Genomic DNA, 22,924 nt, shown 5'->3' on the forward strand with positions numbered 1-22,924 from the left:
CGTGGCATTTCCTGCTTATCCCTCCCTCCCTAAAACATGTGGGTGCTGGGTGCTGACAGAGATAGGAAGAGGCCGCCACTCAGACCAGCAGGACCTGTCCTTCCCCCTCACTCCGCGCAGTCTTTGGACTGGCCATTCCCTCTGCGGGAGCGCGGTTCCCCAAGATGCCTACATAGGTGAGCGCCTACCCGGACCACCCTGTTTAAAGTTGCAGTCTCATCTCTCCCCCCTCCATGCTCCAAATTCCTCTTATCCTGCCCTCAGTCTCCATCCCTGGACCCCAGGGGAGGGCTCCCCAGGTCCCTGCAGCATGACTTCGAGACAGGATATCAACCCTGCAAGGGAAGAGTAACCTGCAACTAGGTGACCCTTCATGGTGGGGCATATTTGTTTTCACCTTGGGGTCCTCGACAGGACTGCTTCCAGGCCCTGTTCCCAGCTCACCTGTGTCCTGCTCAGCGTCCTGATCCCACGTACCCCGGAGGGGGAGTCCCCTCCTCCCACGCTCCGCCATGCTCCTTTCTGGAGCAGCGAGGAGGAAGGGTCAGTCTTCCTGGGTCTCCCTGTCCCGTCCCCGGCTCCCCTGCCTCCTGGCATTCTAACCTGCCACTGAACTCTCCCCGTGCCAAACCTAAATCAGGAACCCACGCTGGGAGGAAGTGCTGGCACAGACCTTGTTGCTGCTGAAAGGCAGAAGCAGCACTTCTTAGCTGGCTTAGACAAGCAGATCCATTTAGAGGTGGATATGGATCGGGGCCGTAAAGTTTCCTCAGTCATCGAATAAAGGATTTTGCTATTTGGACTAACTAAATAGATTAGATTATTTATAATAACTAGATAAATAAGATTCATTTTTCAAAATTTTAAATAATTCTCAACATTATCCAGAAACTGCAAGGCCTGCAGAAGGCAAGATGGGGGGACTCTTCCCGTCTGCTGCCCGGGGCGCACCGCTTCTCCCTGCCCAGCGAGAGCGCAGGGCGCGCCGTGAAACCCCAGCTGGTCGATGCCCTGGAGAAGGCATGCTGTCTGGGAGAACTCTGCCCTTTCTGCCAACACCCAGGTCTAGAGCAGTCCAGTTCCCCTTTGAAGGTAAGCATGGTACACTTATTAAAAACTAAGAAATTAACACTAGTATATTTCTATTAACTACCCTACGGACTTTATCAGATGTCACCATTCCCTCCATGCACGTCCTTTCTCGGTTCAGGAAACCAGGTTGCATTTTAGTATGTGTCCCTGTCTGCGACCATTTCTCCATCTTTCCTCGTTTCCTCATGACTTTGGACACTTGGAAGAGTACTGGGCAGGCCTTTTGTAGAGTGTCCCTCAGTTTGGGTTTGTGTGGTGTTTACTCATGATTAGACTGAGTTTATGGATTTTTGGGAACAGCGCCACAGAGGTGAAACGGCCTCCTTATCACGTCATGTGGGGGGGGGTACATGGCACCTATGTGACTTACCACTAGTGTTGTCAACCTTGATCGTGTGGTTCAGGTGGTGTCTGCCAGCTGTCTCCACTGCAGAGCTACTATTTTCCCTTTCCGTGTTCTATTTATTAGAAGCCAGGCACTAAGTCCAGCCCACACTCCAGGACACGGGAATTAAGTGCCACCTCTCAGTGGGGGGAGCAGTCACATTTATTATTTGGAATTTTTCTGCAAGGAAGATTTATCTCTTCTCCCTCACTGTACTTAATCCTTTTAAGCCTCATTTCTTATGATGATATAATACTTGTACAGCCAAGAGGGTTGGTAATATGATGGGTAGAACGCACTTAGCAAAGGCTCAATGTTATGATCAGGAATGATCCAAAGACCCATCAAACTATTTGCAGGAGTCATTTAACTCTAGGCCCTTTACACAGCTGTCATGTTTATGTCCTCCCAGATCTGGGGAGAGAAGGCCCCCAGCCCTGAGAGGGCCTGTTTGAGGCCAGGCTGGCGTTCGCCAGCTCACGGCTCCTCCTGGGAGCCCTGCAGAGAGCAGGCGGTCTGGGTGCAGAATGCGAAACGCCCGTCAAAGGCACGGCCTTGCAGGCCAGCGGGGAGCAGGTCTAGAGGAGAGCCACAGAGGACCTCGGCTGACACATGGTGTACGGGTTGGATTTTGGTGGCAGATGGTAAGAACCGTAAGAACCGAACACTCGAGAAACCACTTGGGAGACCAGGGTGAGAGGAGAGCCTGACACACCGTGGGCCCCCAATAACTATTGGTTGACTGAATGGCTCAGTGAGCAACTAAACAAAGAACACTGAACTGGGAGTCCGGTTATTTGGGTCTTGCATTCCACCTGTTTTTGGCGGAGGAGGCCAACTTTCTGTGTGACCCCGAGCAAGTTAACTTCTCGGGGGCTTCCGTTTCCATGTACATAAATTGCGAAGAGGTTGGGGAGAGAGGAGGACTAGGTTCAGGAGAGCCGCGGACCTCAACTTCTCCCCGTCATCCCACGGTCCCGGACCGGGCCTGACTTGGTGACTCCTCCCGGAGCAGACGGCGCTGTCTCGGTGCTGATCGAAGAGCCGGCACTGCCGGGCGCCGCCAGTGGCGCAGCCGGGGCTGTTGCAACACTCGCTCTGCTGATCTCTGCTCTCGCTTCCTGCGCACGCTCCCTTTGTTTCTCTTCAACATCTGTGCCTCGCTTCTCGTGTTCGTCCTCGGCCGCTGAAAGGGCCACCCTTGTTTTAATTAAAAATAAGACCACCGAGTGGGCTCGTGGGGTGGGGCTCTGTCTGAAGGGTGAGAAGGGTGGGCAGTGTCCCTCCCTTTCCCCCATGTTCACTTTCAGACCAAGACAAGTGAGCCAAGGGGCTCTCCGGATTCCTAACCTTCCGGGGAGAGGGCAGCCTGGACTTGCGCCCCGATACCCGACAGGCTCGATGCGGTGTTGCTGGAGGGCGGCAGAGCTGCGGAGGACGCGCCCAGACGACAGGAAGGGACGTTGCCGAGGTGGGGTGGGCGTGAGGACGACGAATTCCTTTAACATCTGAGTTCTTTTTCCAGCTGGACTCGTGCCTCCAGGTGGCCCCTCTCTAGACCTCCTGCGTGTGCTGGACGCGGCCCTGGCGCAGCCCTGTCCCCTCCCTCTCCGGGAGCCGGTGCGGGGCGCCCCCTGCCGCGGAGCCGCGGTGCCGCGGGCGGGCGGAGGGTCGGGCTTGGGGCTGCTCCGGCTCTGGGGCATGGGCGGCAAACTTAAGGGTGACAGATGATCCATCAAAAAGAACGTCGCCGTCGCAGTTGTCGGCAGCCGGCACCCGGTTGGCTGTTGGGCAGGAAACGGAATCCGCGCCTCGAGCCGGCGGCGGGGTCGCAGCGCTGGGGCGCGCACTGCCCAGTCCCGGCGCCCCTGCCCCTTCCTGCCCAGGCCCGGGGACAGGCTTGCTCCTCAGCAAGGGAGCGTCAAAAACTCCTAAGGCGGGAAGGTCAAGAGCGCAGCGTAGGGGGCGCTCTCTCCAGTTCGTGCTTGCTCTGGGGACCAAGCCACAGCCTGTGACCGCGTCCTGGCCTCGTCCCCTTGTGCGTGACTCTCTGCCTGCCCGCTAAGTACCAAGTCTGGTTTTCCATCTTCCAAGGGCTGGAACCCGTTCTCTGAGCTTGCTGGGGCGGACCCCAGTTGTTCCATTGCCTCCCCAACCTGTGTGGCCTCTGGGCTCCAGGGGCCCTCACGCGTGACCAGGGACACCAGGGCGGCTCCCTGCAGGCCCGGCAGACGCAGCGCCAGGCCCACAGCGCCCTAGGCGCTCCTGGGAATGGTTCCATTTCTTTAAAGTCAGAAGGAAGAAATTAACTTTTAGGCTGAAGAAAATGTTTTAATATACAATATTAACATATTCATCTTTATACCAACAGTCATAAAATACAACTTTAAATATTATTGTCATGGAGAAAGTCTCAATGTGGCCCTGGATGGGGCCATCTGCCTGGGCAGCCATCTGAGGGACATGACGCTCCCTTGGCAGGCAGAGCTGAAGTGCCGGCGAAAGCCAGATTTCTGGCCATGGCAGGGATGGGATGCTCCCTGGAGAGCCTCATGTGAATTCTTTGCTTTTTATTTTCTCTCAATAAAAATGTATGATGTTTACATTGTCAGAGAACAAACAGAACCGTGGCTTGTGTTTCACGTCTTACGAAATGGGTCTTGTGTACTTTTGGCTGTTCCTTCATGTTCCTGGCAGTTATAGATTTGACCCCCTCTGGAATGGAGGGTCAGTATATCAGGATGTTTGCAGTGGAGAGGGCAGGGGACATGCCCTTACGTTGGCCCTTCTGTCCCTGACCTGTTGATTTATATCTCTGGAAGCTCTGCTTTGCTTTCCAGGGGGGTCTTCCGCCCATCCCCAGATCTGCCCCCAGGGCTCCGTTTGGCACAGCCCCCACACCTTCATGTCTTCTTCCTACAGGCCACCCCCTCCCATGTGTCCTCAGCCCTGGCCTTCTCAAGGGTTCCAGCAACCTCCTCCACTGTAAGAGTTTGCCAGGGCTGCCATAACAGAGTGCCACAGACTGAGTGGCTCAGATAACACAAATGTAGATTCTTACAATTCCGGAGGCTAGAAACCTGAGATCAAGGTGTCTGCAGGGTTGGTTTCTTCCGAAGTCCCTCTCCTTGGCTTGTAGATGGCCGTCTTCTCCCTGTGTCTTCACATGATCATCTCTCTTCGTCTGTCTGTGTCCTAATCTCCTCTTCTTAAAAGGACGCCAGTCATATTGGATTACGGCCAACCACATGACTGCAGTTCACCTCAGTCACCTCTGTAAAGACCCTGTCTTCAAATACAGTCGCATTGTGAAAGGGTTAGGACTAAACATGTGAATTTGGGGGGCACAAATCAGCCCACAACACCCACCACCACCCCCACCTCCACGCACAGAAATGGTCGCCAAAAGTGTATACAGACTATGAGCCTGTGTAAAGTGACAATCTGGTAAGTAACAGGTGAGGCAGAGCTGGGAGGGCTGCGGGCCACGACCGTGGGACCACGGCTGCTCACAGGCAAAGCGCTTCTGAGGCCCACACAGCTCAGAGGCCAGGAGAGGGGAGACCTTGCCCAGGGGAGAGGGGGCTCTATAGAGGGGCACCACTTGGCCAGCCCTTGTAAAATAGTTGTCATCAATGGGGAAGATTTAGCGCCCTGGGTGGATGCTTTTTTTACTCTAGGTTTACAGTGGAGACCAGCAGCACCCTCTCCCCCAAGCCTACCTAAGCCATGGTGCCTCTACCCAGACATTGCCTACCTTTAAGTCAAAAAGTCTGAACTTTGTTCCAGTAATTATTCAATGGCCCCAGCTCTAAATTCATGAATTGAATTTATAAAGAACCTCTTGGAGGATTCTTTTTGATAGGGGAATCTCGTGCAAACCCAGTCTACACTTACCCAACCCTTAGGTTGAACATGCCTGGGAAGAAGCTGACCTCCGACGGGCCTCCCCAGAGGATGACAGCCCCACGTCCATGACTTTCGTGCCCCGCCCATCTGCCTGGTGCCTGCTCAAAGGAGTCAAGTTCATTCAAAAAGCTTAAGAGGACAAAGTGGGGAAGATTAATCTTTCCAAAGAGGAATTATTTCCTGTATTCCGAAGCCAACTGCAAATTTAAAAAAAATATTTTTTTAAGATAAAATGCTGCTTGGCATCATTCAAGCTGGCACTGCTCTCCCTCGCTCCGTTCCAGGTCTCTGTGCCGAGCCCATCAATTCTCCTGCTAGTAAAATAAGAAAGAGCTGGAGGATCATTTTTCAATCTTATCCATCTTGGCAGTGATCCTTCTGGCTCTCGCTTAACACCCTAAGACCACGAGTCCCTGCCCACATTTTTCCTGGGGGTGGAAGACGAGGGAAACAACAGAGACATTATTGCAGCTGTGTCATCTCCTTCAAAGCAAACCTCTCTGCTCAGGCTCCAGATGCCGAGCTGGCTTCAGAGGAACACTAAATCCCGTCCCGATCGCCCGTTAGCCCGGAGTCACTCGCGCAGAATAACAATATCCCCAAACTACTCTGGACGCAGACTCTAAACTCAGAGTGAGACACGCTGCTTGTTGCCTTGCCTTTGCTAACAACATGAAGCACACACTTCTCTCTTGTCCTGCCCTCTTCCCAGGAAGTGCTTGGAAAAAATGGGAAGCTTTCTGGGGACTTCTGTTGTGAGTCTCGAACCAGTTTTTTTTTTTTTTTTTGACACAGAGTCTCACTGTGTTGCCCCGGCTAGAGTGCCGTGCTGTCATCCTAGCTCACAGCAGCCTCAAACTCCTGGGCTCAAGCGATCCTCCTGCCTCAGCCTCCCAAGTAGCTGGGACTACAGGCATGCGCCACCATGCCCGGCTAATTTTTTCTATATATTTTTAGTTGTCCGATTAATTTTCTTTCTATTTTTAGTAGAGACGGGGTCTCGCTCTTGCTCAGGCTGGTCTCGAACTCCTGAGCTCAAACAATCCGCTCTCCTCGGCCTGCCAGAGAGCTAGGATTACAGGTGTGAGCCACCGCGCCCGGCCTCGAGCCTGCTTTTTAATGAGATGAATGAGATTCGCACCTGCCGTGCCTCCCCGGGTCCTGCCGCCCTAGGCACACTGAGGCTCCGCTGTTCCCCACCAAAGCCAGGACGATTCTGTCAAATTCCTAGCCCTGGAGTTACGTTAGCATCGATCCCCTCATTTCACCCACTTCACTCTGCGCAACGCAGGACCACACAGGCTCCCCAGAAATGTCTTCCAGGCTCTTCTCGCTGGGCCCGCTAACTGTCCTCCCTTCCCCACTAGAGAGCCAGGGTGATGTCTGGTGTTGATGGTGAAACACGTAGAGTGCCGTCCCCGCATGCCATGGCCTCTCTGAGGCACTGCCTTGAGGCCTGTGCCCCTTCCGAGCACAACCCAGCAGCCAAGTGGTGCCGGTGCCTGTCCCTCAGTGCCACACTGTGCTCCACGCACGGGGAGGCTCCCCTTCCCACTCCGTGTCTCGCCCTCTTGTCCAGAGGGACTCTGGACCCTTGATTTCTGCTCTGTGCTGCAGAGACTCTTGTGAAAATAGCCACCAGGCTGTTCTCTGCAGGCGACCGCCTCAGTTCCTGCGGCCGGCCCGGTCGAGGAATAGGCCCCGCCCTGCTCTTTCCACTCCTCACCCCTTGCGCCTCTGCTCCCAGGCACCGTCACCCAAAACACTTTCTATTGCGTCCTTTCTTCCCCACACAACACAGCAAGTGCCGTCGCATCCTGGAGGCTGCAGGTGCGCAAATTCATCCGACATAGTGAGGCCCAGAATCCAGGTTAGGGCTCAGCTGGGAACCCCCACCCCCGCGGTTCTTCCTGGAGACCCTTCTGTGCCTGCAGTGTCCTAGCTGTTCTGTGTGGTCACTGTGGCCCCCGTGGGTGAGTTGACACCACCCGGTATTGCGATTCACTTCATCAACGAAACCCACGCAACCCCTTACCTAATACAGCATCGTTTATATTGTTTCCAGATCCTCAATGTATTACTATTTTGAATAATTAATGTAGTGTTTTATCAACTACTATCTCACCTAAGTGGGGGCAGCCTTGGTGAATTAGTAAAATGAAATCTGAATGACATCTTTTAAACTAAACAGGTTTACTGTTTTAAGCACATGTAGAGGCATAGGCAGGATAAGTTCCAGGCAGGAAAACTCCTTCGGGATCTTTAATGAAGACACAAAAATAGTTTATCATTAGCTTATCAGTTGCTATATGGAAAGGAAAGACTTTTATTGTTTGGGGAAGGCCTGTTCCTCCTCCTGCACAGGACGTCTTGTTTCCATCACCATTTATTTGCTCAGCTGACTCTGCCCTCATCATTCCCACCAAAGTAAACATCAACCCCGATTCTGCAACAGAGCACACATTTCAGTCTGCTGTATTTAAGAAAGTTCTAGACATGTTATCCTTCTTTATCCCATGCTCTTAAAATGCTTTTTAAAGAAACCTGTTTGGACCTGCAGAAACAGGCGGTTCTGATGTTTTCTTTTTGAAGATAAGACGGCAGCAATGTTGAGGCCGTGACTTCATTCCTTGCCTGAGTTCCCGGGGCCTGCCTCTGTTTCCTGGGAAATAGTCCCTCCGGGCTGGCTACCTGCAGCCTCCGGCCCTACGGGAAGCCACGTGGAAAGGAAGGCTGTTCTAGAAATTCCCACAGCCCTTTTAATTACGGTACAAACAGTGGCCTCTGTTACACTGGCCGTGCAGTGACCGCTGCCCCACACATGACTCCTGGCCTGGCACAAGATGACGTTCACCAAGGGTGTCTGCTGCGTCTGAGTCACAGGCCAGGGGGAAAACAGGGGCTTGTTTTCCTCCTGCATCTCCAAGTCTGCATTCCCAACTTGGCCGTGGCCACAGAAGCCAGAACCTTACAGCTTCTTGGCAATTAAATGGTTTTCACACTTCTATTTTTAAAAGCCTTGGAAACGAGTAACTGGGGGATCACAGCGGTTGGGTGGATGTCTTTGCAAAGCTCCCCCCAGTCAGAGGCCCTGTCCTGGCAGCATCCCAAAGCAACTGTGAAACCAAAATGCCACCACAGGGCCCGCCCTGCAAACCTGCTCCTCAGATGATAAAAACAGAAACACCAGAGGCACCCGGGACCCTCACGGTCTGTCCTATGCGAGGACAAGGAGGAGGAGTGCACTCTGGCCTTGCGTCCCTAAGCAGTCAAGGCTATGGTCGCCCTGCTGTGCATGTGCGCCTGAAGCTTCATGTTCAGGCTTCTGTTGCAGTGGGTCCCCCCACACCCCCCACCCAAGCCAACTCAGACAGGGAGGTTAGCATGGGTTAGCAAGCAAGAGGTTCCTTAGGGACATTTCTGGGATCCACCTCCGGGGTGGGAAGGGGAGGGAGGCGGCAGGCGTGGGTAGGGGAGACGTTGAGCTGCGGTGCGGTCTCTGTCTCAGCAAGGGCGCAGTGGGCCTTCCGGGCGCCGTGAAGCCAGGATGACCCCTCGGAGCCGCACAGAAGCCGGGCATTGGGTATGGCCACCTGGAGGAAGGGAGTGACTTGGGCGGGGTGCGCCGCGGGGGGCTGACAGCCGAGGCCCGTCTGTGGGTGGATCCCAGCAGCCGGGGGAGTAAGACCTGCCTCCCTGAGGGGGCCTAGACTGTGCGTCAAGCATCCGTCGCAGAATTTCACCTTGCTTTTTTAATCTGCAAACTTTAAAAAAAATTGAGGTGAAATTCACATAACACAAAATCATAGAATTAAAGTTTTAAAGTGTACAAGTCCGTGGCATTTAGGACATTCACAACGTTGTGCAACTGCCACCTATATCACGTTTCAAAATATTTTCAGCACCCCAAATAGAATCGCTGTGCCATTAAGCAGTCACTCCCGGCCCCCTCCCCCAGGCCCTGGCAGACACTAACCTGCTTTCCATCTCTACGGATTTACCCACTCTGGATATTTCACTACAAGGAATCATACAATATGTGACCTTTTGTGTTGGCCTTGTTTCACTTAGCCTAATGTTTGGGGGTTTACCCATGTTGTAGCACGTATCAGTAATTCATCCTTTTTTGTGGCTGAGTAATATTTCATGGTATGGACATACTTCGTTCGGTTTACCCATGTATCCACTGATGGACATTTAGGTTGTAGCATTTCATCTTTTAAAAAAGAAGCTTAGGCCGGGCGCGGTGGCTCACGCCTGTAATCCTAGCTCTCTGGGAGGCCGAGGCGGGCGGATTGTTTGAGCTCAGGAGTTCGAAACCAGCCTGAGCAAGAGCGAGACCCTGTCTCTACTAAAAATAGAAAGAAATTAATTGGACCACTAAAAATACATAGAAAAAATTAGCTGGGCATGGTGGCGCATGCCTGTAGTCCCAGCTACTCGGAGGCTGAGGCAGAAGGATCGCTTGAGCCCAGGAGTTTGAGGTTGCTGTGAGCTAGGCTAACGACACGGCACTCACTCTAGCCAGGGCAACAGAGTGAGACTCTGTCTCAAAAAAAAAAAGAAGCTTAGTGTCCTAAACATCCTCTGTGCTCCACCTAGTCCCCACTGGCACCTGCTGATCCTTTATTCTGCCTTTTCTGGAATGTCATATAGTCCCTGGGCCCTTCAGGTTGGCTTCTTTCACTTGGCCATGTCTTTTCATGGCTTCGTAGCTCGTTTCTCGCTAGTGCTGAATAATATCGTATTGTCAGAATGTACCACCGTTTAGCCTCTCGCCAACTAAGGGACATCTTGATTGTTTCCAACTTTCAGCAATTATGAATAAAGCGGCAGGTTTTTGTGTGGACATAAGTTTTCAACTCCTTTGGGCAAATGTCAAGGAGACGATTGCTAAATTGTATGGTAAGAATGTGTTTGGTTTTGTAAGAAGCAGTCAAACTGTCTTCCAGAGGAGCTGTCCCATTGTGCCTTCCCACCCGCAACAAATGAGAGTTCCTGTTGCTCCACATCCCCACCAGCATTTGGTGGTGTCAGTGGTCCGGACTTGGGCCATTCTATTAGGTGGTGGTGTTTTAATTTGCATTTCCTGATGACATACGTACAATGTGGTACAGCTTTTTATATGTTATCTGCCATCTGTAAATCTTCTTTGGTGAGGTATCTGTTAAGGTCTTTGGACCATTTTTAAATCAGGTTGTTTGTTTTCTTATTGTTGACTTTTAAGTGTTCTTCATATATTTTGAAACTACCAGAATACGTGGACACATATAAATTTGTCCAAACCCACGGACTGTACAACAAAGAGTGACCTGGAATGTAAACTGGGTGACCACGGACTCTGGGTGATGACAACGTGTCAGTGTAGGTCCCTCGATCACAACACATGTGCCGCTCGGGTGGGGGATGTTGGTGACAAGGGAGGCTCCAGGTGTGTGGGAGTATGTGGGGAATCTCTATATCTTCTGCTCAGTTTTGCTGTGAGCCTAAAACTGTTATAAAAAAATAAAGTATATTAAAAAAGGGAAAGGAACTTAGGATCAACATGGAAGTTCTTAATCATCAAAATCATAATAGCCTCACCTCATTTGGAAGCAGGAAGAGCCTTCCATGCTTCCTGTGTGGATGGGACATATCACCTGAAAGTCCCACCAGCCTTCCTGTGCTTGAAGTGGCCCTTCAAGCATGTCCCCCACTTTCCTGTCACCATGCACATGCCAGGGTGGCCTCAGCCCCACCTTGACATGTTCAGGCCACATCAAGTCATTCCTGGGGGTGCCGCCCACCGTCCTTCCCCTCTGCTACAGGGAACCATCCCCTGGGCCCAGCCTGGGTGTGGGAACTCTTGACCCTGACTGGGCTCCCTTTTTGATCTCCCTGGGTAGCCGAGGAGGGCGTCTGTTCCCTCCAAGCCTTAGAGCCACCCTCCTTGGCTTTAAGTCAAAGCCACCATTCTGGCAGACATAGGATCCACTGGCCACACCCCTGTCCTCCTGGCTCAGTCTATCGGTCAATCTCCGCAGGGCCCTTCTGCTTCCAATTTCGTCCCCACCTAAGGGCAGAGGAGGTGCTGCCCATCGATGACTCCCTAGCGCCAGGGTTGGGCAGGTGCTGGCTGAGTGGCCACAGGGGGGGCCCTTCATCTGGCCCCTCCAGGTTCTGTCTCCCCATTTCACCCCCTTCCTGCCCCCTGGTTGCTGTGCCCTTGTGCCCGGTCACTCCTAGGCACCCCAGCACCTAGCACAGAGGTGCTCAGAAAACGTCTGTTGACTGAAGAACCTTTTCCTGGAAATTTCAACTCCATACCTACAGGCTTCTTTAGAAAACCCTTTACGAGCGGGACCCCGTCATGTGATGTTCTGGTTTTACATATACGGTCTGTGATCCTCACAGCAATCCCATGAGGTGGGCATCGTTAGTCCTGTTTTACAGATGAGGAAGTTCAGGACAAGGAAGCTCACGACCGAGTGGGGAGGGGCAGGGCCAGGATTTGGTGCCTCTGAGACCAGCTCTGCTCCCCATTTCTGAGCTCCACTTCCATAGTGTTGGGAAACTACTCCGTGCCAGGCAGGGGGTCAATCACCAAGGTTTCTAAGGCACGTGGGGTGAAGGTGGAGATGAGGAGTGGGCCTTCAAATAAGGTTCAGCCTAGTGAGGGCAGCTGTCTTCCACCAGAGCTAGAGAGAGCTGTGCTTAGCCTGAGGGAAGAGCCCCATTTCCATGGAATTATGGGTGACATGTATGGACAGCTAACTCCTCATTCCATCACCCAGGGTCAAACTTCACCCAGGGATGTTCCTTAGTAAGATGAAGAGCCTTGTTGTTTGCTACTGTCTGAATGTTTGTGTCCCCCCAAGATTCATATGATAAAATCCTAACACCAAAGGAGGTGACACCTTTGGGAGATGAGTAGGTCAGGAGGGTGGGGCCCTCCTGAATGGGATTAGTGCCCTTATAAATTAGGCCCCAGAGACATCCACCATCCCTTCTGCCATGTGAGGTTGCAGTGAGAAGAGGCCATCTATGAACCAGAAATTGGACCTTCACCAGATACCAGATCTATCGGCACCTTGATCTTGGACTTCCCAGCCTCCAGAATCATGAGCAATACATTTCTATTATTTATAAGCCACCCAGTCTATGATGTTTTTGTTACAGCAGCCCAGATGCATGCTGACTCCAGAAAATAAAGCAGGCCCTAGCAAAGGGGGGAGGCAGGAGGTGGGTGTACACCATCCCTCTCCTCAAGACCCTGATGGACATCATCCCCCTGCCCCGCCCCCAAGGATTCCTTCCTCAGCAACAATAGCTTGGACTTGAGGACAGGAACTTGTCTTACTTGTCTTTTTCCCAGTAATAATGGTGAATGAGAAGGGATATTGAAGAATTGGGAGACCAAGGGCAGTCATCTTGGAGCTGGAGAAGAGAGGCACATTTGAAGACCTTTGTGTACTTCTTTCCTCTTAAAATATGGATGGGGAATGAAGGTCTCTCAATTTCTTTTTCTTTAGGATGGTGAGCAGTGAACTGTGTGTGCCGAAGACCAAGCACACATAGTTAGCACTTAGAGCAAACCTGGAGGGCAGCAGGGCCCCTGACGTGCTGCCGACAGTGGCCCTGGTCCAGCGTGCATGGGTGTGCATGATCGGCCATTCCACTAAGGAAACACCTAGACGTCTGGGATCTGCTGCCCGAGCTCTGGGTGCTCCAGGGGACTAACAGGTAGAGGGGGCAGTGATTTCTTACCCCTTCCCGGGGTGGTTGCGCCTCCCCTTCCTCCTGCTTCCCTCCCACCCTCCCCAGAGTCCCCATCGGGGAGGAGGGCAAACCCAGTCCCCCACTGGAACACCTGGCTGTGTGTGAGGGTCTGTCCTCAGGGGTGGAGGGAATCAGCTGGCATGGGCTCAGTGGCAGGTGGTGGCCCCTTCAATCTGTGAGAAGAGGGAAGCCTGGAGGGGGGTGGGGGGGCACATGCCCAAAACGGCCTGAAATCATGTCATTTCCATCCATCATCCATCGGGTTCCTAATGCAAAGCTCTAAAACAAAGGGGGCGTGGCTCTTGCCCTGGTGAAGAGAGAGGAGGTTTTGGAGGTCTGGCCAATGGTGACACTGAGGAGGGTGGTGTGGGTGTGGTGGGCAGCTGAGGGCAGTGAACCAAACAGGAGAGAGACGGGAGTAACCCAGGCCATGGGGAAGTGGACACTTCCCAGCCCCTCGCTTCTCTGGGCCTTGGAGGTTCAGGGTGAGCCTATGGCAGCGGCAGAGGTGATAGTCTCTATGTCAGAAGGTGGACCCCATCTTGGCCACTTGCCTGGCAGGGACACCGTGGAAGTCCCGGCAGCTATAAACAGGTGCTTGTCTGCGTGCATTCCAGGGAAACTCCTCTGGATGGGACAGCAGCAGTGGGGGGTGGGGTGGAGAAGACAGAGACTGCCCTCCTGAGAGCCGGAAGTTGCCAGGCTGTCACCACTGTGGTGGGAGCCCACGTGCACACACGCACGCGCACACACGCGTGCACCGCTCCGCTACTGGGACGAGAGCACCCCCTGCACTCCTGCTCGCCTGGAGGGAGGGCACCCAGCCAGGTTTCCTCCCTGCGAGATGAATGCTAGAGACCAACACCGACCCACGGGTTTTCCAGTTCTTTGCCCGTACTCTGTCGAGGAGGGAAGCGGATGCTTTCCGATGCAAGGGAGAAAAGGAAGACAAAAAAGGAGGAGAGAGAGGGGAGGGAGGTCTCCCCAGAGCAGCCTAGGGGGTGGCCTAGGCCCCAGCCACTTCCTGAGGAGACCAGATGGCGTGGACACTGCAGCCTGCAGACCTCCAAGTGGCCCAGCCCTCTGCGCTTGCTTCAGGAGGAGCAGCAGGGGTTCGGGGGTTCGGCGCTGACGCTGACATCCCTGGTTGTTATCGCCTTTAAGCCGCTCCTTTTAGCTTCGACCTCAGCCGAAATCTGAAGATGAGGCCACTTTCTTGGTCTCTGATGTAAACAGGAGGCCTCAAATCCTAGCAAGGTGCGGAGAACTCTCACTGTACTTCCTTTTTAAGGCTCCGAGGACATAAAATGGTTGCCATGGGGATTCCTTCATTTGCAGAGTAACAGTTTGAACAAAAAATCATGATTCACAAGTCCTTTAAGGAGGAACAGAGTCGATCCTTGGGGACGATATGATGTAACATATTTAAAAGAGGAACGATGGCTCCAGTCTGTGCACTTTTCTTCTTTTTCTCTTTGACCCTGGTGTGTGGATGGAGCCACAGTGGCTCTCTCAGAGCCTCATTTTGTACACAGTTACAGCTGGTGCCTGACACCACCTCTTTGCAACATCTGAAGGCAGGTGTTAAAACTAATGGTAGGAACGCCCAGCTAGGCTAACCTGGGGAGACGCTGTAGGAGTTTCCACAAGGGTCCTAACGGCACTTCTGGGCCTAGCTGGCTGGGCGGAGTTATTAGCCTGAGGATGCCACAGGGCCTTTGCACATTCATCTGCATCATGACTGGCCAGCAGAGGGCTTTCCCTATGTTGACTCTCCTGGAAGCCTGGGTTAGCAGCACAGACTGGAAACAGAGGCACACTGAGGGAAAGGGCTGACCCAAGGCCCCACTGTAAGTAAGTGGCAGAGTTAGTCCCAGAAGCCAGGACTTCTAAGCAGCTAGGGCCAACAGAGCAGGGGCCAGAAGGAATACTTTTATGAACACACATACTTTCTAATGGCAGAGAAAAGAAAGTGACATGGAAAAAATTGACACCTGATTGAAATGATCCTTCTTTCTTTTGGAAAGAGCACCACACTGAGAGTCGGCTGTGTGACCTTGAGGAATTCACTGTGCCTCAACTTTCTTACCTGCCAGGTAAAGGGGCTGGGCTTGAATGAGCTTGGGTCCCTTCCAGCAATGGCATGGTTGTATACTGCACCAGTGCTGGAATACCAGTGAAGGCCTCTCTGGGCTGAAATGAGTGTTCGAGAATTCCTCATGGCCCACAGCACCAAGCTCAGACTCCTCAGCCTCGAGCTGAAGGCTCCGTGTGGCCGAATCTTAGCTCTTCTGTCCTGTCTTACCTCCCACTGTTTCCTGTTGGTTTCTTATTGTTCCACCCCCGCAGCCTCCACGGCCTGGTTCACACCTGCTACCTGCAAAGCACTCCTCCTCCGACCCCAATGCCCTGGCCTAACAAAGTCCGGTTGGTTTCAGTTCTCGACTGAGATGCCAGCTCCTTCCGGAACCCTTCCTGAATCCTGAGTTTGGGGTCCTGATCTTCCCAGTCTGTATCCATCATCATTGCCTTCCCCGGAACACTATTGTAATTCTCTAGACATTCAATTCAACTGATATTCCTAATGACTAGCACGTGCCCTGACGATGACAGACTTGGATACAGTTCTCTCCCCATGGAGGGGCTGGGGAAGACACGAATCTAATAATTTTCATCCGCGTGTAATCACACACAGAGAAGTGTGAAGAGGAAGAGAAAACGGTCCGGAGAGCTTGCCTGGCGCCTGGGAAGAACAGACTCGGGGCTGAGGGGGAGGTGTTGGCAGGGAGACGTTTCCAGGAGAGGTGGGTGGGCAGGGGCCTGCCTCGGGTGGGTGGGAGAGGCAGGGGATTTTTCTTTTTTTTTTTTTGAGACAGAGTCTCACTTTGTTGCCCGGGCTAGAGTGAGTGCCGTGGCGTCATCCTAGCTCACAGCAACCTCACACTCCTGGGCTCAAGCGATCCTCCTGCCTCAGCCTCCCGAGTAGCTGGGACTACAGGCATGCGCCACCATGCCCGGCTAATTTTTTCTATATATATATTTTTTAGTTGTCCAGATCATTTCTTTCTATTTTTTAGTAGAGACGGGGTCTCGCTCTTGCTCAAGCTGGTCTCGAACTCCTGACCTTGAGCGATCCGCCCACCTCGGCCTCCCAGAGTGCTAGGATTACAGGCGTGAGCCACAGGGGATTTTTCTTGATCAGAGGAGCTGTCTCGGAAACCTTTGGGGGCTTCTGAGGAGAGGAGCGACCGACCAGATTTGTATTCCGGAACAATTATCCAGGCTGCAGAGCGGAGTGGCCTGAAGTGGTGGTTCTCGGCCCCAGCTGCGGGAAAACGGGACTTTGGGAAGATGCTGTACCCCTGGTCTCACCTCCAGACCCCAGACCTGCCGGCTCGGTTGGTTGGGAGGCAAAAGTGGAGGCGAGCCCAGTCGGAGAGCCCCCCCCCCCACATAGGTCCAGCTGGGAGACAGGGCAAGTGGACAGGCACAGGCACGTGGGTCACTGGTCGGCCCGAGGGATGGTTAGGAGATGACATTGACATTTGGCCGTGAATTCCCACGGGATGAAGGAGAAGGAAGGTGGAGGGTGAGCCCCGAGTTTCTGGCTTGTGCAGATAGAAAGGGGGTATTCACTGAGGCCGAGAGCATGGGGGAGACGGAGTGTCAGGGGCTTCCCCGGGGTCCCCTGCAGCCATTCAGTCCTCACGGCAGAGGCCACAGCGCGGGGCGGGGGGAGCAGGCCTGGGTGACCCCGAGTCAGGGACTCACCGGCAGGGGAAACCGACGGGCGTCCCCAGGCGGCTCCTTCGGAAGCAGCAGTTCCGGGGCGCAGTGGGCACCCGGGCTCCTGGGGCGGGAGCTGGCGGCGCCTCCCTCCTCCGGACGGGGACAGATCAACGCGGCAGTCAGCTCCCTGTCCCTCAGAGGCAGGGACTTGTGAGCAGTCCGAAAACCTGCCCACATTAATTTCTTCCAGCACTTGATGCAACAGGAAAAGACTCCCCTTCGGGTTGAGGGAGTCGGGTCCTAGGCTTGTTTTTTGAGGTAGCAAATTTTGTGGCCGTGGATGAGTCACTTACCTCACCAGATCCTGGGAAGGGTCGAAGGGGAACGAGAGCCAGGCCTCCCTCCCTCTGGAGGCTCCCGGGCTGTCTGGGCACGAGACAGGCCCTGGGTGAACAAACCCCACCATGGCCCAGACAAAGGGTCCCAGAGGAGTTTGGAGAGGGGGAGGGGAGGGGAGGGGAGGGGAGGGAAGAGGAGGTGGGAGAGAGGAAAGGGATGGAGGAGGAGGAGGAGAGGAAAGGGAAGAGGAGGGAGGAGGAGGAGGAAACCTGTCCTCTCTTTAACACCCCAGCTGGAGGGCTCTGCTCCTCCTCCTCAGATCTGAACTCCCACTGCCATGTCCCTCTGTCTTCATTTACAGGCAGGGGGATTTCCATGCATGTTTGTACCACAGTTACTTTAAAATTCTAAGGTAGACCTTGAAGGGTTTGCGCGCACGCGTGTGCGTGTGTGTGTATGTGTGTGTGTGTGTGTTGTAATATGAGAACCTGTAATGATTGCACAGATACATACATTTTTGTGCTTGTTTATAAGCCCTTTGTTCAAAACGTTCTTTCTTACCTTACTTCTGAGCCTTACCTGCGCCTGGAGGCCAGGTAATAACTGATGAAAACAACCTTTCTCCTTGTTCGTTCAAACATATTCACATGGACAGGGTGTCTGTCATTCTTTTTTGTTGACGTTTTACAAAAATTGGATCATCCTATATATAATTCTCCACTACTTGTTTTGCTCACTTAACAACAAATACATAAAATACCTCTGGACAAGCGGGTATAGATCTTACTCATTCTTAATGGTTGTGTAATATTCCATGGCGTGGACTTCATAGAGCTCCCGACATAACCAAGAGATTTTTTTCCAGTGGTAAAATAGAACTGTTAATAGTTTGTTTTTTTGTTTTTTTTTTAATGTTTGAGACTTGAAACGAATTCTTTTTACCTGACAGGGAGCTCAACTATCTGTGTGGTTCAAAAGCCAAGACTGGCAGCCCAGTGCAAAGGGATGTTAGCAAAGAAAAAGAAATGGCCTCTGCCCCCAGGAGTTTGCTGTCTTGCCAGGGCCATGAGACAAACGTGGCCATTTGACAGCCACCCCAGCAGCTGCAAGATGGAGAGCGGACCTCCCGCCTGCGGGAGCGAAGGCTTGAGGTGGGCCAGCTGGCAGAGGGCCAGTCGGTGCAGAAAACCTGAGAAGGAAAGCGTGGAGGGGAGAAATGATCTGAAGTGCTGTGTGCCCAGGCCGAGAAGCTAAGCAGGAAACACCCGGTTGCTGGAGTATTAGCTGGGCGGCCATCTCTCCCTCACTGATGCCCCCTAGGAATTGCATAGCCCCAGGTTATTTTTGGCCTTCAGTTTCCCCTCACTGGAGGTTGAGCCACGAGGTCTCTTGATTTTCTGACTGCAGAAGGGATGAAAGTCTTAGATTTCAATCAAAAGCTTAAGAAAATAATAATCCTCGGTTGCCCTAATTCTTTCCTGAAAATACCTCACACTGACAGAAATTGTCTTTAAGCCCCTTTTCTTTTCTTTCATGCTTTAAATTTCTTTCTTAATTAAAAAGAGTTGTTTACTCGATATGGGCTCCAAAGTGCCTGTTTATTTTAACTTATCTTCTTGTTTCTTTTTTCTTATCTTCACCAGTGACTTGATGACTCTATAATTCTCTATTCTCCTGTCTTAAAATGCCCACTGTCTCTGTCACTGACATAACATAATAAGGAACTTTAGAATCAGCTCTTTGCTATTCCCACAGAATGGAGGCAGTGTCAGTAACAAATGGGAATCACAGAGCTCCTCCATCCAGCTGCCCTAAATTGGCTGCTTGTCCCTATCAGAGATTCTAGAATGTTTTTCTCCTCAGATTCATTTCAATTTCACTCAACCCTACCAACGTTTGATGACAACCCTCACCGAAAATTAATGATGGATTAATGTCTACATTCCAAAGTAACTGGTTGAATTCACTGTGTTTAAAAATAAAAAAAAAAAAGGCATCCAAACTGTTGATTGACAGAATTTTTTCCCATCACTTAAGGATTGAGTGCAGTACCCAGTCTGAGAATGCCCGGAGACACGCCACCCGCTGACTTAGATCCTTGATCTCAGGATTGTGATAGAATTAAGTCTGACTCAACAAATGAGGTCACTGGGAAAAAGTGCTGGCGTTAAATTTACCGTTAATGCCAGGGTCAATTTACTAAACAGTCATCTACTTGTGGTTCCAGAAGACGTCTGGGTAAATTTCAGAAACGGCCTGAGCGGAAGATAGCTTGCATATGAAGTCACTAAATCCGGTCAGTGAGACTTTGGGAGACCATCTCTCAGTATATCAGAAAGTATCTCCAAAGACAGGCTACACCTTGGTTTTCTCGTCTGTAAAATGGAGGTGACGAACCTGGGCACCTGTGAGGATGAAACAAAAGGTGAGTGGAAGGGCCTGGCGTACTGCAGGAGCCGAATATACGTCCTTTTCCTTTTTCCTTCTTTCCCTCCTCCTTTCCCCTCTCAGCTGCCTGCAAGGCATTGTCCCTCCCTCCTCATCAGGTGCTCCATCCAGAAAGCAAACTTGGCCACACGTGCGCGTCTGTCTGGAGAAGGCCTCACAAGGAACATACCTGCATCCTCCCTTTCCATATTGGCCTTCTCTGGATTGTTCCAGATTCTTGCACCTTTGGAATTGTGTGTGTGTAACATCTGAATGTGTCACTTAATTTTTCCCGTTACATTTGGATCTGTCACATAACCACAACTGTAACTGTACACAGAAAATCATGTCATTTGTGCTGCTGGCAAGCCAAGAGGCAGCTTTTCGTGGTCTTTGGCCAGCCCGGTGCAGTGTAGGTGCTGGGTGACCCTAAAGGAAGCAGAGGGACTCCAAGGGCCTAAAGAAGAGAGGAGGCAGGTAGGTTGCAACGTGGATCTTATTAAGTGGGTTGTGCTAAAGGCTGTTGACACACTTCTCATAAATCCTCCACTTCCTGCTGTTTTTTGCAGGAGATGCCATGATGAGGACTGGAGATCAAGTTAAGCAAAAGTTTCCAGAGTCACTGGAGCTATTTCTTTTGAATCCGGGTCACTAGGATAACCTGGGAGCCACACCTGTTGGCATCTCCATTCTGCAGGGAGCAAAGCATCCACTCTAGGGAGGGCTGGTGGCTGGAGCGCCACCCCCTGCCCTGGGGCCTGCCTCCCACCTCTGCCCCTCCACTATCTTGCCACCCACCTTTCTCCTGTTTATTCTTTTTTTTTTTTTTTTGTCCCTATGGTGGTCGATGGGTCTGGGGTCACCTCTGTCATCATAAAAGGAACATTGCGTGTTCCAAGGTGTGCTCTATGGGACACTCATTACTTGAAAAAGTGCCTCGTAAAATGGATCCTATGGTTAATGGCTGGGAATGCCACATACTCTGTCTCCTTGGGGATTCTTAATTCATATTATCTATTAAGAACTCTGACGAATTCCATAATAAATGGCTTAATTTTCTTAGTAGTTTTCCCCCGATTTCTTTGATCCTGGACCCTTTCCTACGAACTCCCAAGGAACACTTATTAGTAATGTTTGGTGAATCACACTTTGGGAAAAGCTGGCACGAACAATGTGTTATTTGTAGGAATGCTGCGAAGCCAAATTCACTAATGAGAACTCTGGCATGAGAGGGCCATGGAAAAATGTGTGTGCTTGGCTTTCACGAAAATATGACATTGGTGTAGATCAGAGGCTCCCACCCCTTTCACCACAAAAGATCCTTTTCAGTTCTTTCCTCAAGGGACTCCATGTTTTGAAAGCTTTTATCTACCCAACCAACTACATTTATTGAATAATAATTTGCTTCTTTGAGTTTTATTCATCAAAGACATCTAACTGCCAATTAGTGCTTCTGATCAGTCAAGATAACCGCGGCTACCACACTGAGTTGATACAACTCCAGCCCAAAGCAAATAAACTTAATGTTTTATTTAGTCTGGGAACCTCATTGAGGTAAATGTATGATTTCCTTTGGGCTTTTTGAAATTTTGAAAATAGCTTGCAGAACCCCCGCCCCTCGCTGCCCTCACAGAGCGCAGGACGGCGGGAAGCGGGGCTGAGTGTGGAAATCCAAAGAGGACACACAAGGGGTGGGGAGGGAGTGGTATTGGGGCTACACAAGGACACTGTGGAGCGTGAGGGGCCAAGTGGCTACAGCTATTGTGTAGACTGGGGGTTCAGATCCTGGTGCACAGGTGAGAAGCCACTGGCTGAAGGCACGTGCATGCAGCTAATGCGGACGAGAACCTGGGTGACAACGTCCCCTCTCTGCGCACTGGCTTCCTTGCACCCACCCCTTCGCCCATGTGCCCAGAAGGGAGCCGGGGAAGAGGACGGGCAAGGGGAAGCAACGAAGGCTCCTCCACCTGGCTGCTCTCCCCAGGCCTCCCTGATGCATGCCCAGTTATGAGCTGCTGCGAAGGGAGTGAGCTCAATGCCATGGCCGTCTGAGGTGTCAATGAAGCCCTCGAGGGCTTCAGGGCCCTGCAGTTGGCTCACTCCTCACCCTGAACCCCGAAGGAATAACCTCTGCCCAAGGAGCTTGTCCTTGCTTAGCAGAACCTGTTTCACTGCTCGTATGGAAAAGGGTGAGGCAACTGGAGCAAGGTCACTTTCAGGCTCATCAGGCAGTTCCACCTTGATGATGGACAGCCATGAGTTCCTTAAGTAGAGAGTGTCCTGGTGCATTGGAAATGGGATTTGATGTCCTATAATTTGGTTCCCACCCGGCTTTGCAGAAGAGCTCTCCAGTGCAGCGGGGTGGCCGTATCACCTGTGTGAGAAAGGGGGCTCCTCCACAGAAGGAAAGTGCTCAGGCCATGCCTTCTGTAGCCACGGTCAGCCTCCATGGGCCAGGCCCCAGCCCTCCCCGGACTGTCTGGGCACTCTCTCAGACCCAGCCCCTGCTTAGCAATGGCCTGGAACTAAAACACCCTGTCCTGAGGCCTCTCTTCTCTCATTAGCTGGGACCTAGCATTTTCCCAGAAGATACAATCTGTGTCTGGCAGAAGCCTGCTTGCAAAAATAAATTCTTCCCTGAACATTTTCCAGGCCCATTTTAGAAACAAATCTGGGTGATGTCTTTTACCGATTTCCAAAGCAAAACAACAAAGAGGCCCCATTCTTTGGTGTAAATGTTGTGAGAACAGAGGAATCGGGATCTGCTCCTCAGAAGCACGCGCCCCCCTTGCGCAGGGAGCTTGGGCAGCCCTCATGCTGTTCCCACTGCAAACCGCTGCTGCCCAGGCCTGGGGACACAGGTGGGATGGAGCTCACAGCCCCACCCCAGGGCAGCCCAGATGGGCCCTTCCCTCTCACCCTCCCAGGCTCTCCCACTGGAGGGAGCCTTCCTGGGGCTTCTGGAAGCACCGACAGCTGCGGCGGCTGCAAACTTCCCAACACCCATTTATTCATTCATTCATTCACTCACTAAATATTTATATTGAGCACCTGTTATGTGTCAGGCACCGTGCAAACAGCTGGAGATGCAGCGGTGAACACGCGCCCATAGGGCCTGGCATCTCCTCATTTCACTCGCACAACGGCCCTGGGGCCAGGCAGGCGGGACGGCAGGGGGGGTGGGCAGGAAGGAAGCGTCTGTTTATCAGGCAGTGCCCTCCGCTCTCCCAGGCACCGTCTCACTGACTCCTCCCAGCTACACCGTGTGCTGAGAAGGTGCCCCCA

The sequence above is a fragment of the Propithecus coquereli genome, unplaced genomic scaffold, assembly GCF_000956105.1.
Source record: "Propithecus coquereli isolate 6110/MARCELLA unplaced genomic scaffold, Pcoq_1.0 Scaffold57, whole genome shotgun sequence".
NCBI lineage: Eukaryota > Metazoa > Chordata > Mammalia > Primates > Indriidae > Propithecus > Propithecus coquereli.